We start from the raw sequence: 13089 nt of genomic DNA, 5'->3' as shown, positions 1-13089 counted from the left end.
ATAGATGATAGTCTTATTGCCAAGACAAAGGAATTTTTTAGTATGTACTGGTTTAAATTCAGACAAATGGATTAATAAAGACTGTCTCAGAAATAGGTCTATTTTCCTATATAAAATTTATTATAATGGAAACTGAAGAAACAGACTGTCTGATTAAAGAGGAGAAATGTGTATTTTCTTACTTCCAAATCATATAATGTAAAGAACCTGAGTCTTCTCACTCCACAGCCAAAGCTCTATACATACCAACTCCACAATAAAGGGAAACGCCCCCAAAATCCGCATTTCCTGTGCACTAGTGCAGACAGTCTTCTCTTAAATGTGGAAATACTTCTGCGCGTGCTGATAAGCTGTCATTATGAAGAGAGTAGCGAGAAGGGTTGAATGCAGTGCCTTTAATGTTGATGGCTTTCTTCTGTCAGTCCCACCACTAAGCAAGTGAAATAACACGCGATAACTCTTTCTTCTTGTAATCTTCCCTCTTTGCTTTTCAAACTATCCTAAAGACTTTTTAATAATAAAATCTCGACTCCTTTCCTGTGTCCTAAGTGCCCCCTGAATCTGGTGCCTCCCTGTATCTGCAGCCCTCTCTTCCTTTAACTCTCTCCCTCACTCCTCAGGCTTTATCTACTCTCACCTTCTTTCTGCTCCTTGAACAAACCAAGCTTAGTCCCACTTCAGGATCTGAGCACATGTTGTGTCCTGTTCCTGTAACCCCTTTCCCTGACTTTTCAGATGGCTGGCCTATTCTCATTATTTACGACTCATTTCAAATGTTACCTCTTCAAAGGCTTTTCCTAGCCAAGTGATAATAATAAAAGAAAAGATCTACTCCCAAGTGTCACCCACCAGAGAAATCTGTTCTATTTCCTTCATGGTGCTTATCCTGTTATGAAATCTTCCTATTTATTTATAGTCCTACTTATTTCTTGGCTCCTCCAATAAAAATGTTAGTTCAAAGAAGGCAGGGTCTTGGGGTTCAGTTTGATTTTATATCCCCATAAAGAATTCACCAGGAATCTTGGTGAATATGTGAATGGTGACATATTTGATGCTTTCTCGGAAATGAAGTGGGAAGAAATCTTGAAGAATGCATGTAGCAATAGAAAAGATCTTGTCTGCCTGGTTCTGCCATTAACTACACACATGACTTTCTACAAGGTTATACCTCATGTGTCTCATTTGTAAAATGAGAATAATAATAGTACCTGATGCAAAAGTTGTTACGAGGGTTATATGAGCTACTATTTATAAAGTGTTTTGATGAGTGTGTGGGGTATAATGTGTGCTAAATAGTATTTGTTAAATAATAGTCAACTCAAATTCTATTTCAAAATCTTCAAGTTGCCTTCTCCTTATTCTGCCGTTCCTTGTTCACTGACCATACCTTCAATCACTAACAAGTATAAAATTGGATCAGATAATTTAATCAATCCTGTCCTTTCATTTTCTCTGGTTTTGGTGGTATGTGTATTATTCACACATGGGTGGGCTGTGCGTGCATATGGGGGATGGGAACATATTGATGTGTCCTGAATTCATGTCATAAAAATTAGGATCTAAATAATTTATATTAATTAATGGCAAAAACAACGTTTATTAGTTTTTAAAATACATTATCTTAATTGGAAGATGCATCTTTTTTATAAGTCCGTTTCATTTTATTTGGCCCTGTCAAGAACATACCTGTTCAACACAGTTGTCATCATATTACAAGACCAGGAAAATATGTGTTCAAAACCAGATCAAACAGCTGACAAGATCTGGACAATTCTGATTGAGTCAAAATGATAACTCGAATCTCCTTAGTTCTATTGTCTCTGTTGCATTTAAAAGAGTGAGCCCAGGGCTGGCTCTGGGCAAAGACGTCCAGTTTAGATCCTCAGCCTGTCATTCAATGTCCTCTGGATCTTGTCCCTTCCTTTCTTTTCTGTTCTTACACTGAATACAATCATCAATCACCTTTTTTTAGTCTCATTGTCTTACAAGCAGTCCTTCAAAACACATTCCTCTTTCTTGCTGCTGGCCCTTCACGCAAGCTGCTTGCTCTTCCTTGCCCCTGTATAAGCCTAAAGAAAAATCAGAGTTTTCAGAGCTAGCTCAAATTCAAAACTAAAATCCTAATGTTTGGGTTATAAAGCCTGCCTTTACTTCTATTCTCTCCTCTTACTTGCTTTTTCACATTCTATTTCCAGCACTGACACAATGGAGTAGGAAAATAAATATTTGAAAAACAGAATAATAAAACATTGATACAAATCTATGCGGGAGTCCCTAAAGGTGGTCACCAACAATTCCTTCCTTCCCTACACGTACTCAGAGGGCATCTCATCAAGTGTGGGGTCTATTCTGCCTTTTCTTGAATCCAGTCTGGCCTTGTGACATGTTTTGTCTAATAGGATTTGTAAAAGTAACCTGCTGGTCTAAACCCAGCCTTTAAAGAACTTACAATATAATGTATGTAAAATACTTAGAAAAGCCCCAAGGATGTAGGAAAGCTACATAAGTGTATGCAAATTATGATTATTCCCAAGAGATGTTAATTTCAAAAGAGGGATGAGAAAAATAAATTTGCTAGAAAATCATTACATTATGTTAAGCCCCAGATAAAAACATTCTTCTTAGATCTAAGTACTGTGCAAGAAATTTCACATTAATTATTCTGAAGAAATAACATATTTTATCTGTTTCTCCTTTAGCTTTCTATTAAGATTCAATTTATATTGAAATTCAGTACTGAAATTCAAAATTCAATTTATATTTAGCAATTGTAAATGTTTAGAATATTGAAAATTACTCATCTTTGCTCTATTTCTTCTCCTAACTTTTCTTCAAATATTAATTTACACTTTCAGTACTCATAATATCTGAATTCTCCCTTTTAATTCATTTTTATTTTATGTTTATTTTAAATTGTTTCATTCATTAGTGAAATAGATTAAGTGCTACTATACTCAATATTTTGTATGAAGTGCTGGAGATTTAAAAAGTTAACAAAAAATATAAAACTAAAAATCAGGAAAAAACATTTCTGCATTAATGGAGATAATTTTTTAACCAAGGAGGCTAATTACAAAAATCACAAGTTCTTGTTATATTACAGTAATTAACAAGTGCAGTAGATTAATGCCTGGTGCTCTGGGGGTATTTAATTGGTTAAATAACCTACTTAGAAAAATCAAAGAAAAGATCCCTAAAGAAGTGACAACTGAGCTAAATTCTAAAGAAGGTGACAACAAAAGAAGGATGTGTGTGTGTGTCTATGTGCATATATGTCACTCAGAGGTGGAAGGTATGTGAGAGTCATGAGGCAGACAGGTAGGTAGAGGCAAAACCCAAAGACCTCTGTGTCCTGTGAAAGCGTTGTGGACTATGCACGGAGTGCAGGCAGATATAATGAAATGCAGCTTTGGAAGATCACAATGTGAAAAAAAAATGTAAGAAAGTGTAGATGCATCAGTAGAAAAATAACTGAATAAATTACCATCCAACTCACGCAATATTTTGTAGCCATTGAACATAATGAATTAGATATGTGGGGATTAATTTATAGTAATATCTACAAGTCATCCAGGGAGATACAAAAGTGCAGCAAATAATTAAAAATAAGTACTTATAATATGTGTGTGTGTGTGTGTGTAATAGACACACATATATGGAGAACCACATACAACGATGAGTTATGTCCTACTTTTTAACACAGGTTACGTGGGGTACAGTGTGATGAAGTGGGTGGTGATGGGATAAGAGCAGGAGTAAGAGAAGAAGCAAAGAATGTAAAGGAAAAGAAAGACCGTGAGATAAAACAAATACATGCACATCATAGTTATATATTCAAATAAAATTAAACATTTGTTTAAATATATAAATATCAAATTAAATAGAAATATGTTTAAATATTAAATATATGTTTAAAATAGGATTTATTCAAGAAAAAGAAAAAAATTACTGGCAACAGTGTAGAAAATGTATTGAGTAGGCTAGAGAGTAAAAAAGAGCGGCTAGTTAATAGACTATTGCAATGGTCCAGGCGAGAGGTGGCACATGCTTGGATTAATGTAGTGGAGTAAAAACCAGATAAAGTTTCAGCAGTTAAAACATCTAAGACTCAGTGATGTGTTAGATATTGGGGATGTCAAGACTGACTCCTGGTTTTTTAATTTGTATATTGTCATTCATTGATCTAGGAAACAGTAAAAGAGAACTAGGTTATCAGGGTGGTTGTTCTCTTTAACATATATTTCATTTATGTGGCCTTTGAGACACTGGAAATATCAATTAGACAGTTATTTCACTGTGTGGTCACACTAAAAATGATTCCACCTTATATGATTCAAATATACTTTATTTATTTTTACTCATTGAATGAGACGTTCATAATACAACTGATGCCAACGTCAATTTTTATGTGTTTAGGCTAATAAAGGGGGCATCTTGGTGACAAGTTCAAACAATTAAAAGGTTTTTTAAAATTGTCTGGTTATGCCCACACATACATAGTCAATTAATTTTCACCAAAGATACCAAGAATACGCAATAGGGAAAAGATAGTCTCTTCAGTAAATGATGTTAGGAAAACTGGATAGCCACATGCAAAAGAATGAAACTGAACTTCTACTTTACACCTACACAAAAATTAACTCAAAATGAACTAAAGACTTGAACATAAAACCTGAAACCAAAAAACTCCTAGAAGAAAACATAGGATTTAAACTCCTTGACATTGGTCTTGTCAATGATTTTTTTTTAATTTGACACCAAAAGCAAAGACACCAAAAGGAAAAGTCAACAAGTGGGGCTACATCAAACTAAAAACCTTTTGCACTGCCAAGGAAATCATCAACAAAATGAAAAGGCAACCTATGGAACGGGAGAAAATATTTGCAAACCACATATCTGATAAGAGATAATGAACCAAAATACAAAAGGAACTCATACAGCTCATTAGCAAAGAAAACAAATAATCTAATTTAAAAAATAGGCAGAGGAACTGAATAGATATTTTTTCAAGAAAGACATACAAATGGGCATCAGGTTCATGAAAAGACACTCAACATCACCAGTCATCAGGAATAGGCAAATCAGAACCACAATGAGATATCACCTCACACCTTTTGGCATGGCTAGTATCAAAAAGACAAAAGATGGAAAATACCGGCAAGGATGTGGGGAAAAAGGAATCCTTGTATACTATTGGTGGGAATGTAAAACTGGTGTGGCTGCTATGGGAAGCAGTATGAAGGTTCCTCAAGAAAACAAAAATAGAACTACCACAGTCTAGCAGTTCCACGTTTGGGTATATATTCTAAGGAAACAAAATCACTGTCTCAAAGAGACTATCTGTACCTCCACATTCATTGTGGCATTGTTCATGACAGCCAAGATATGAAAACAACCTAAGTGTCCATCAATGGATGAATGGATAAAGAAAATGTATTGTATATGTGTATACAATGGAATATTATTCAACCTTAAAATAGAAGGGAATTCTGCCCCTTGTGACAACATGGATGAACTTAGAAGGCATTATGCTAAGTGAAATAAACCAGAGAAAGACAAAGACCCTATGCAAGTACTTATATATGGAATCTAAACAAACAAACAAAAAAGTTGAACTCATAGCAACAGAGAGTACAGTGGTGGTTGTCAGGGGCTCATGGGGTGGAGGGAGGAAATAAGGAGAGGTTGGTCAAAGGGTACCTACAATCTTTCAGTTAAAAGATGAATGAGTTCTGAGGATCTAAGATACAGCATGGTGACTATAGTTAATATTACTACAAATACTGTATTGTATAATTAAAATTTGCTAAGAGTGTAGCTCTTAAAGATTCTCACCAAAAAAAAAGGTAACTATGTGAGGTGATGGATGTGTTAATTAACTTGATTGTGAGAATCCTTGCACAACGGATACATATATCAAATCATCACATTGTATACTTTAAATATGCTTCAGCTGTGTTTGTCAATTATAGCTCAATAAAGCTAGAAAAATAAATAAATTGTCTGGGTATGGAACTGTCCAATTTATGTGTTTTGCAAATCATATACAAATATAAGGTAAGATTCAAGATGTTTGCATACCGTATGCAAATGAAGACTTTCGTTTCCTTAATATTGTAAATTTGTATAGATGTTCTATAACGTTTGTTTTTTCATTAAAAAATTGTTGCCGATTATGTCCCTAAAGGTTTCTGTCAAATGTGTTTTTACTAAAATATAGCTCTCTGTATATATGTGATTCATCTTTGAAATAAAATAGTATATACAGGCAGTGGTGTTACTGTTAACCAAATATTATTGATATTAATTTCTTAAATAGTCATATTCAATTCAATCTGACATTTCATTACATATTGTCTTGTCTTATGCACATTTTATTTAATGAATGTGAGACAACATTCCCAAAATGGCAGTTGGTGTCCAGTTTTTATGGTTATTCTTCCATTGGCTCCATTATATTGCTTCCATGGATCCTTACTGATAATTATTTGCTCAAAGTATTCTAATAGCTTCAAAAAGGCAAAAAATTCTAAAGGTCTAGGTCCTCAATGTTAAAAAAGGAAAATGTAATCTTAAGTATTTTCACGTGCCAGAAAGAGTTAGATGGCTTTATCTGTATTGACTAGTTAACGCTCACTATTATTTCTTATGAAGTCTGTTCTGAAAGCACACACAGTTTGACTTCCTCCAGAGCCCTTTTCTTTCAAATGTAGTATTTTCTGAGCAATTTTTGTATAAATCTAAAATGCTCTAGAAAACAAAATCTTAGAAAGAGAAAAATTATTACAGTATAATGTCGAAAGTGCTCCCTACCCTCTGCCCTTCCTCGTAGTCTCAGTGTGCTTGTCTGGTATGTTTGAACAGCCATAACAAAAATGCCGTAGACTGGGTGACTTAGAAACAACAGAGGTGTATTTCTCACACTTTTTGAGGCCAGTAAGTCCGAGTTCAAGGAACCAGCATATTTTTGAGGGCTACTTCCTGGCTCATCAATGGCTGTCTTCTCACTGTAACTCACCTGTTAGAGAGGTCTCTTTGATAAGGGCACTAATCCCATTCATGAGGGCTTTGTCCTCATGATCTAATCACCTCCCAAAGATCTCACCTCTAAATACTGTGATATTGGGGATTTGCTTTCAACATATGAATTTTGGTGGGTGGGGAGGGAGGGGGACACAAAAATTCACACCATAGCAGTATTAAAGGAAGATGAACTTGAAATTAAATAGCGAAACTCAAGCAACTGCCCAAAAGCTATTTTAATAGTGCCTCAGAGTGTCTACGACTGACCCGTTAGAAATAATTTCCAGCTCATACCCAATTTGTCGTTCCTGCTGCAAAAATTACCCAAGTATAAACCATACCACGCTCCCCTACCTGCACCTTCAATTCCTGCCACAGGGCAGAAGAAGAGGAAACTGGACAGGGCAAAGGCACAGAGCGTGAATTACTTTTTAAGAAAAGACATTAAGAATTTTTATTTTTATATTTTATTATATTTTATATTTAATTTTTAAGAAAACACATTAAAAAAACTGCAACACTTCATTGCGACACCACAATGTAAACGCCATTCTCAAGTAGCCATCCCCAGGCATTTTTCCTGAAATGTTGGATTAAAACAAAACCTCTTTAGAAATTGAGTTCACATACTTCCTATATTTGAAGACTACATATAGAGCACATGTAGTATCAAACTTAATTTTCTTAGCCATGGGTATCAAACACCCAGATGTGAAAGGTTAATAATCCACAGTATTAACTATGGAGCCAGAACAGTGTTAGATCCAAAGATGAAAATAATCAGAAAGTGATGGGAAACTCACTCCTCAGGTGATATAACTAACATATTTACCAATTCCTACAGAGAAATAACTAAAAGAAAATTAGACCTGCACTGTTGAATTAGGCTTAAAGAAACTGTGTGAACTATGCATATGTACTACCTCACACTCAGAGCTAACTTCATTACAATGAAATTTCACAAGCAACACTTTTTTACATATATATTTTAGGCTTTAGAGACGTTGTGGTAGGAGTTTGGTTGAATTTATGTTGCATATATCTCTCTGTGTAAAATATCACTTTTTTTCTTTTTAAATAAATGAGCTTGGATATAAAGTTACAAAAATAAAGCTGTAAGGCAGAGATTCCTTCACTTAGCCTCTGTAAAAAAACCAAAGCACAGATTGGTTGTGCCCACGTTCCATAGTGAAAACGTGGTACCATTCGCTATCCACACTTAGATGTTGTAACTCACAGGACACACGCAACTTGTTTTGAAGACATTTTTGAAATCTCATTCACTAAACAAACTGGCAAGGTTTCTGAAACTGCGTGACTAGAGGAAGACTTTCTGGTGGATGTTTCATCTCTTCTTTGAATGTAATTTGTACTTGTTTTGTTCTCTTCTTCCTATGATCTTCTCTCCTAGTTTTAGGACCTTTCTTATTAATTGTAAGATGTTTTCAGTGTTTGCTTAAGTACTTGCTTCCATTGATGTCTTTTAAGAGCCCAGTCGATGTCTATGAGTGAACTTCTGTCTCTGCTATTAGCAATGATAATAGTTGACTATCTCATTTGGTTATTAATGAGGTTGAACGCATGTTACTGGGCCATTGGTCCCTCCTCCCCACTCTAGTTCTCAGATCAGGATCTTATTATTCATCCCTCTATTGCGCCTAGTATTTCGTTGCCCCTCTCCTACAGGGGATGGATTCCACTCTTACTCTAATATTCTCTTTGTTTCCAAGAATAAGAGTGACTCCGTCAGCTGCTGAGGACCACTGAGTAGCTGTTTTGGCTCATAGATCATTGACTTCATTGATTTTCAGCCCCATTTACTTCTCATCCTTGTCCTACTTGCTAGATTTCATTTTTCCTGCCCCCTATATTGTTGAGAAAAATCATTTTGCTTACTGCAGATTCCTAGATATAATGTCTGATTATCCAAATTACTCCCTATAATTCCTGTCCAGACTGATTTTCTATAAGAAAAGACTCAAGAGGAGTTGGCGTGGTCCTTGTGTGAGATAATCTTTGTGTCAGTTTTTTCACCTGCTCTGGATACAATGCATTGTGATATATCTTCATCTGTAGTAGATTTGGGGAATTAAATGAATCCCCTTTCTCCAACCGTATTCTCCCTCAATAACCTTGCTCTCTGCACATGTTATGAATTTTCAATATATTGCTTCAATATACAGGCTATTAACTATCATAATGTTAACAAAGAAAAGTTACGTTTTCTTTGCTGAGGTAATAAGACAGAGCAATAAAGGAGTCCCAGGGGTTTTCTTTCTACCAGCAAAGCGCTTTTAGAGCATCTAGCAATATTTATGCATTTTTCTAAACTAACACTCACTGAGCTATTCAATAGATTACTAAAGTAAAGCTCTGCAGAAACTTTTTGTATCAAGAGTTAATTTTAGCATGTATCTTATCTCCACGCTCCAAGATAACCAAAGAGGAAAGTGAACCAACAATGCTGTTTCACTTATAGACCAGCATTTCGCTAATGTGGTCGCTGCATCAGTAGCATATGCAACTTGTTAGAAATGCAAATTGTCAGACACACCTCCAAACTTGCTAAATGGAAAACTCTTCAGGCTAGAGCCAAGAAATTTGTGTTTTGACAATCTATGTTGGCTATGAAAACGTGACACTCCGATCTCATGCTGTAGGGAGCGAGATTTGTCCCAATTGGTCCCAACTTATGGTCCCAACCACAGGCCTTTTGGATCTGCCCCCATTTTTCACAGAGGCTGCTTCTGGCCTGGGACTGAGTAGAGTAGGTGTACCAGAGATGGTCTCCTGCAGGAGGCAGGGCTCCTCAACAGGCAACTTGGGCCCATTGCATCCGTTTTGCCAAAGGATTCTTAGAACTGTGCTGCAAACTGAGACTCTTTTTATTGAATACTCTTTCCTTTCCCCGCTTCCTTGCTGGGGTCACACTTACCTCTGGGTATGAACGCTTTCCCCACCTTCTCTGATTCCCTCATGTTCATCTTTACCAGGCATTTCCTCCAATTCCTCTCTTTGTACCTTTAATTCCGTTTTTAGCCTTGGCTTATCAGAGGATGCTGACTAACCTGAGTGGTGCCAGGAATGATTCAAGAAAACAGCGAATATAGATGGGTTTTGGAAGACCCTAAATTAACACTCAAGCTCCTCAGGTATCGTGATGCACCTTGAAATGGAGAACCAGTGCTGTAGACCTCTTCCATTTTCCTTATCATTGTCAATATTAAGTGATTCACAGGCATTGAATTGAGGAGATTACCAAGTGTTTTTTACTCAAGTGCATTGATCCTTAGAGGATGATTGAATTCAAGGGGAAATCAACAAAGGCAACATTTAACTCTATCTATTAAATTTTGACTCAAACTGAAGAGCAAAGAGAATTGAAACTTATCTAGCAACATGAAACATGTTGCTGGAGAATCTTGTACAAGCTAAAGAGAATAAATCAAGCTAGAAAAGAACTCCTTGAGAATAACTAAGTTCTATGTGATGATGAAAACAAAAGGTATTCTTGTTTCAGATATTTAAGTGGACGACATTAAACTATCCTTCTATATGATCCTCTAAAGCTTATTATCCTGAATTATTGTTTATCATATTACTCAGGCTATTGCACCTGAAATAAATACGGTGCAAGCCATGATTATGCAACATGCTAAATGGGGACAAGTTCTTTTGAAAAGCCCTCAAATACTCATTGACACCATGTGAAGACTTGGATTTTTACTTTGTTCACCCTATAAATTTTGCAAAAGATGATATTTAGAGATCCTACAGAATATATTCAGAGGGAAAATATCCCTGATTTTTAAAACAAGTATGCTGTGAGAGGGCGGAGGAAGATTCCTATGATCTTTTCTCATTTTCACAACTGCTGCCTGCTGATGTTACTTTGTAAAGAAAGAAATATTTTTTAAACATAATTTCATATTGCTTTTCTAAAATTACTTAAAACTTTGCTTTCATTCCTTGTGGTCAAGGATGGCATGATGCACTGTTTGCTGGAAATCGTTTCACACTCTACAGTCATAAGAAACAGAAAAATGTCGACTCTGGTATTCAGGCACTTTCTGAATTAGACTTGATTTCCTCCTCTTGGTAAACTCTTACCCTTTTTGTTTGTCTTGCAGACTTACATTTGCATATTTTTCAATTAAAATGGATTCTTTATGCAAATATATCATTGAATAACACATTTAAGAAAAGGTGTTTGTTTAAAGCTAGGTTAACTACATTAAACATATTTGGTGAATTGTTCTATATTCCATTCTTTTTTGCTTTTTAAGTAGAATTTGACATAGAAATTCTATCCTATATCTCACTTCTGACTTCCCTAGACCAGGACTGTAACATCTTTTGTCTGGACTATTTAATTAGCAGTTCAGTTTCAAAAAGCAATAAAACCTAAAAATTAAGGGTTTGGGCTCTGTCGGTAGTGACGGTATCATGGGTGTTTGGTAAGTTCAAACTCTTCAGTGTACACATTGAATATGTGTAGTTCTTCGTATATCAATTATACCTCAATGAAGATGTTAAAAAAAGAGTTCATGCTCTGATGTTAGATTTACATCTTTTCACTTAATTGTAAATGCTATTAGACTTTTTGAGACCAATTCTTCTCGTCCACATAACGGATGAGAAATATAATGTTAGTATATACACTGAAAATCCTCTCATTTTAATGCTATCACTGCGGAAAGTTTGTGAGTTAATAAAAAATCAGATAAGTACGAAATAACTTTCTGAAGGCATGTATATGCCTAAATTAAAGTAACTTAAGACATAAACATATGTCCAAATGCCAATAAGTGGCATTTTCTTTGAATTTGGCTGTATCGAATAATGTTCTGAGGTTACCTTAAAATAAGCCACACACATAATATATTCTCTGAGGGAAATACAGTCTCTGTGAAGAAATATGAGCGAGAAATTTTTCCAGATTATTAAGACTTTCTCCCAGTCTTTTGTACTTGCCTTTGCTATGCTTACTTAACAAATTTTTAAGCATCTCTGATATACTGAGTCTATTTCAAGATTTCCAGAGAACTTTCAGTTTTCAAAAAAAACCCCCAGTTTTTTGTACTTTATTTTTTCCTTTGGTCTTATTCTGTAATTGTAAATTCCAGAAAATGTGTAAATCTTAAATGTGCAGTCTGATACGTATTTTACATAAGCATATGCCTCCGTAACCCTTAGCTCAAGACACAGAACATTTCCTTCACTCCTGAAGTTTCCCTATGTCCTTACCCCTTCTGTTTAATATCTGCGCCATCCAAAGTTATCACTGTCCTGACTTCTATCTGCATAGCTAAGTGTTGCCAGTAACTTCACATAAATGGAAGCACAGAGTAAATACTAGCTTGTTTTCTCACCGAAGATATGGATAAATCACCAAATATCTACTTTCTTGCACTTACGTTTTGTAACTTTTCTTACTATTTAAGTTGTGTATTTACAATGACAATGAAAATTATCAAAAATATGTCTTTCACCACATGCAAATAAGGTTTGATAGACATACTTGATTTAAATGATACAGATACAGTAATGAGATTTGGAACTTTAGAGTTGATGACATTCAGATGAGATTTTGAAATTAGAGTTAATGCTGGAATGAACTAAGATTTCTGGGGGCGGTGGGAGGGAGACAATGCCTTCTGCATGTGGAGTAGATGGGAATCTTAGAGGACAGAGAGTGGACAGTTGTGAGCTGAATAGTACCTTCCCAAACTTTTGTTCACCTAGAACCCCAGAATATAACCTAATTTGGAAATAGGGTCTTTGCAGATATAATCAAGTTAAGATGAAATCATACTAGATTAGCGTGGGTCCGAAATCCAACATGACTACTGTTCTTATAAGAAGAGAAAAGACACATAGACACAGGGGCTAAGGCCATGTGAAGACCTAGGCAGGGATGGGAGTAATGCCAAAGAACGCCAAAGCTTGCTGTGGGCTGGCAGAAGGTAGGAAGGAAAGGGAAGGATTCTTCGCCAGAGCCTTCCTAAGGGCATGGTCCCATGGACACCTTGACTGCAGATATCCAACCTCCAACATTGCAAGAAA

This window comes from Equus asinus, chromosome 20 (genome assembly GCF_041296235.1).
Source record: "Equus asinus isolate D_3611 breed Donkey chromosome 20, EquAss-T2T_v2, whole genome shotgun sequence".
In the NCBI taxonomy this organism is placed as follows: domain Eukaryota; kingdom Metazoa; phylum Chordata; class Mammalia; order Perissodactyla; family Equidae; genus Equus; species Equus asinus.
This window is presented reverse-complemented; position numbering follows the sequence as displayed.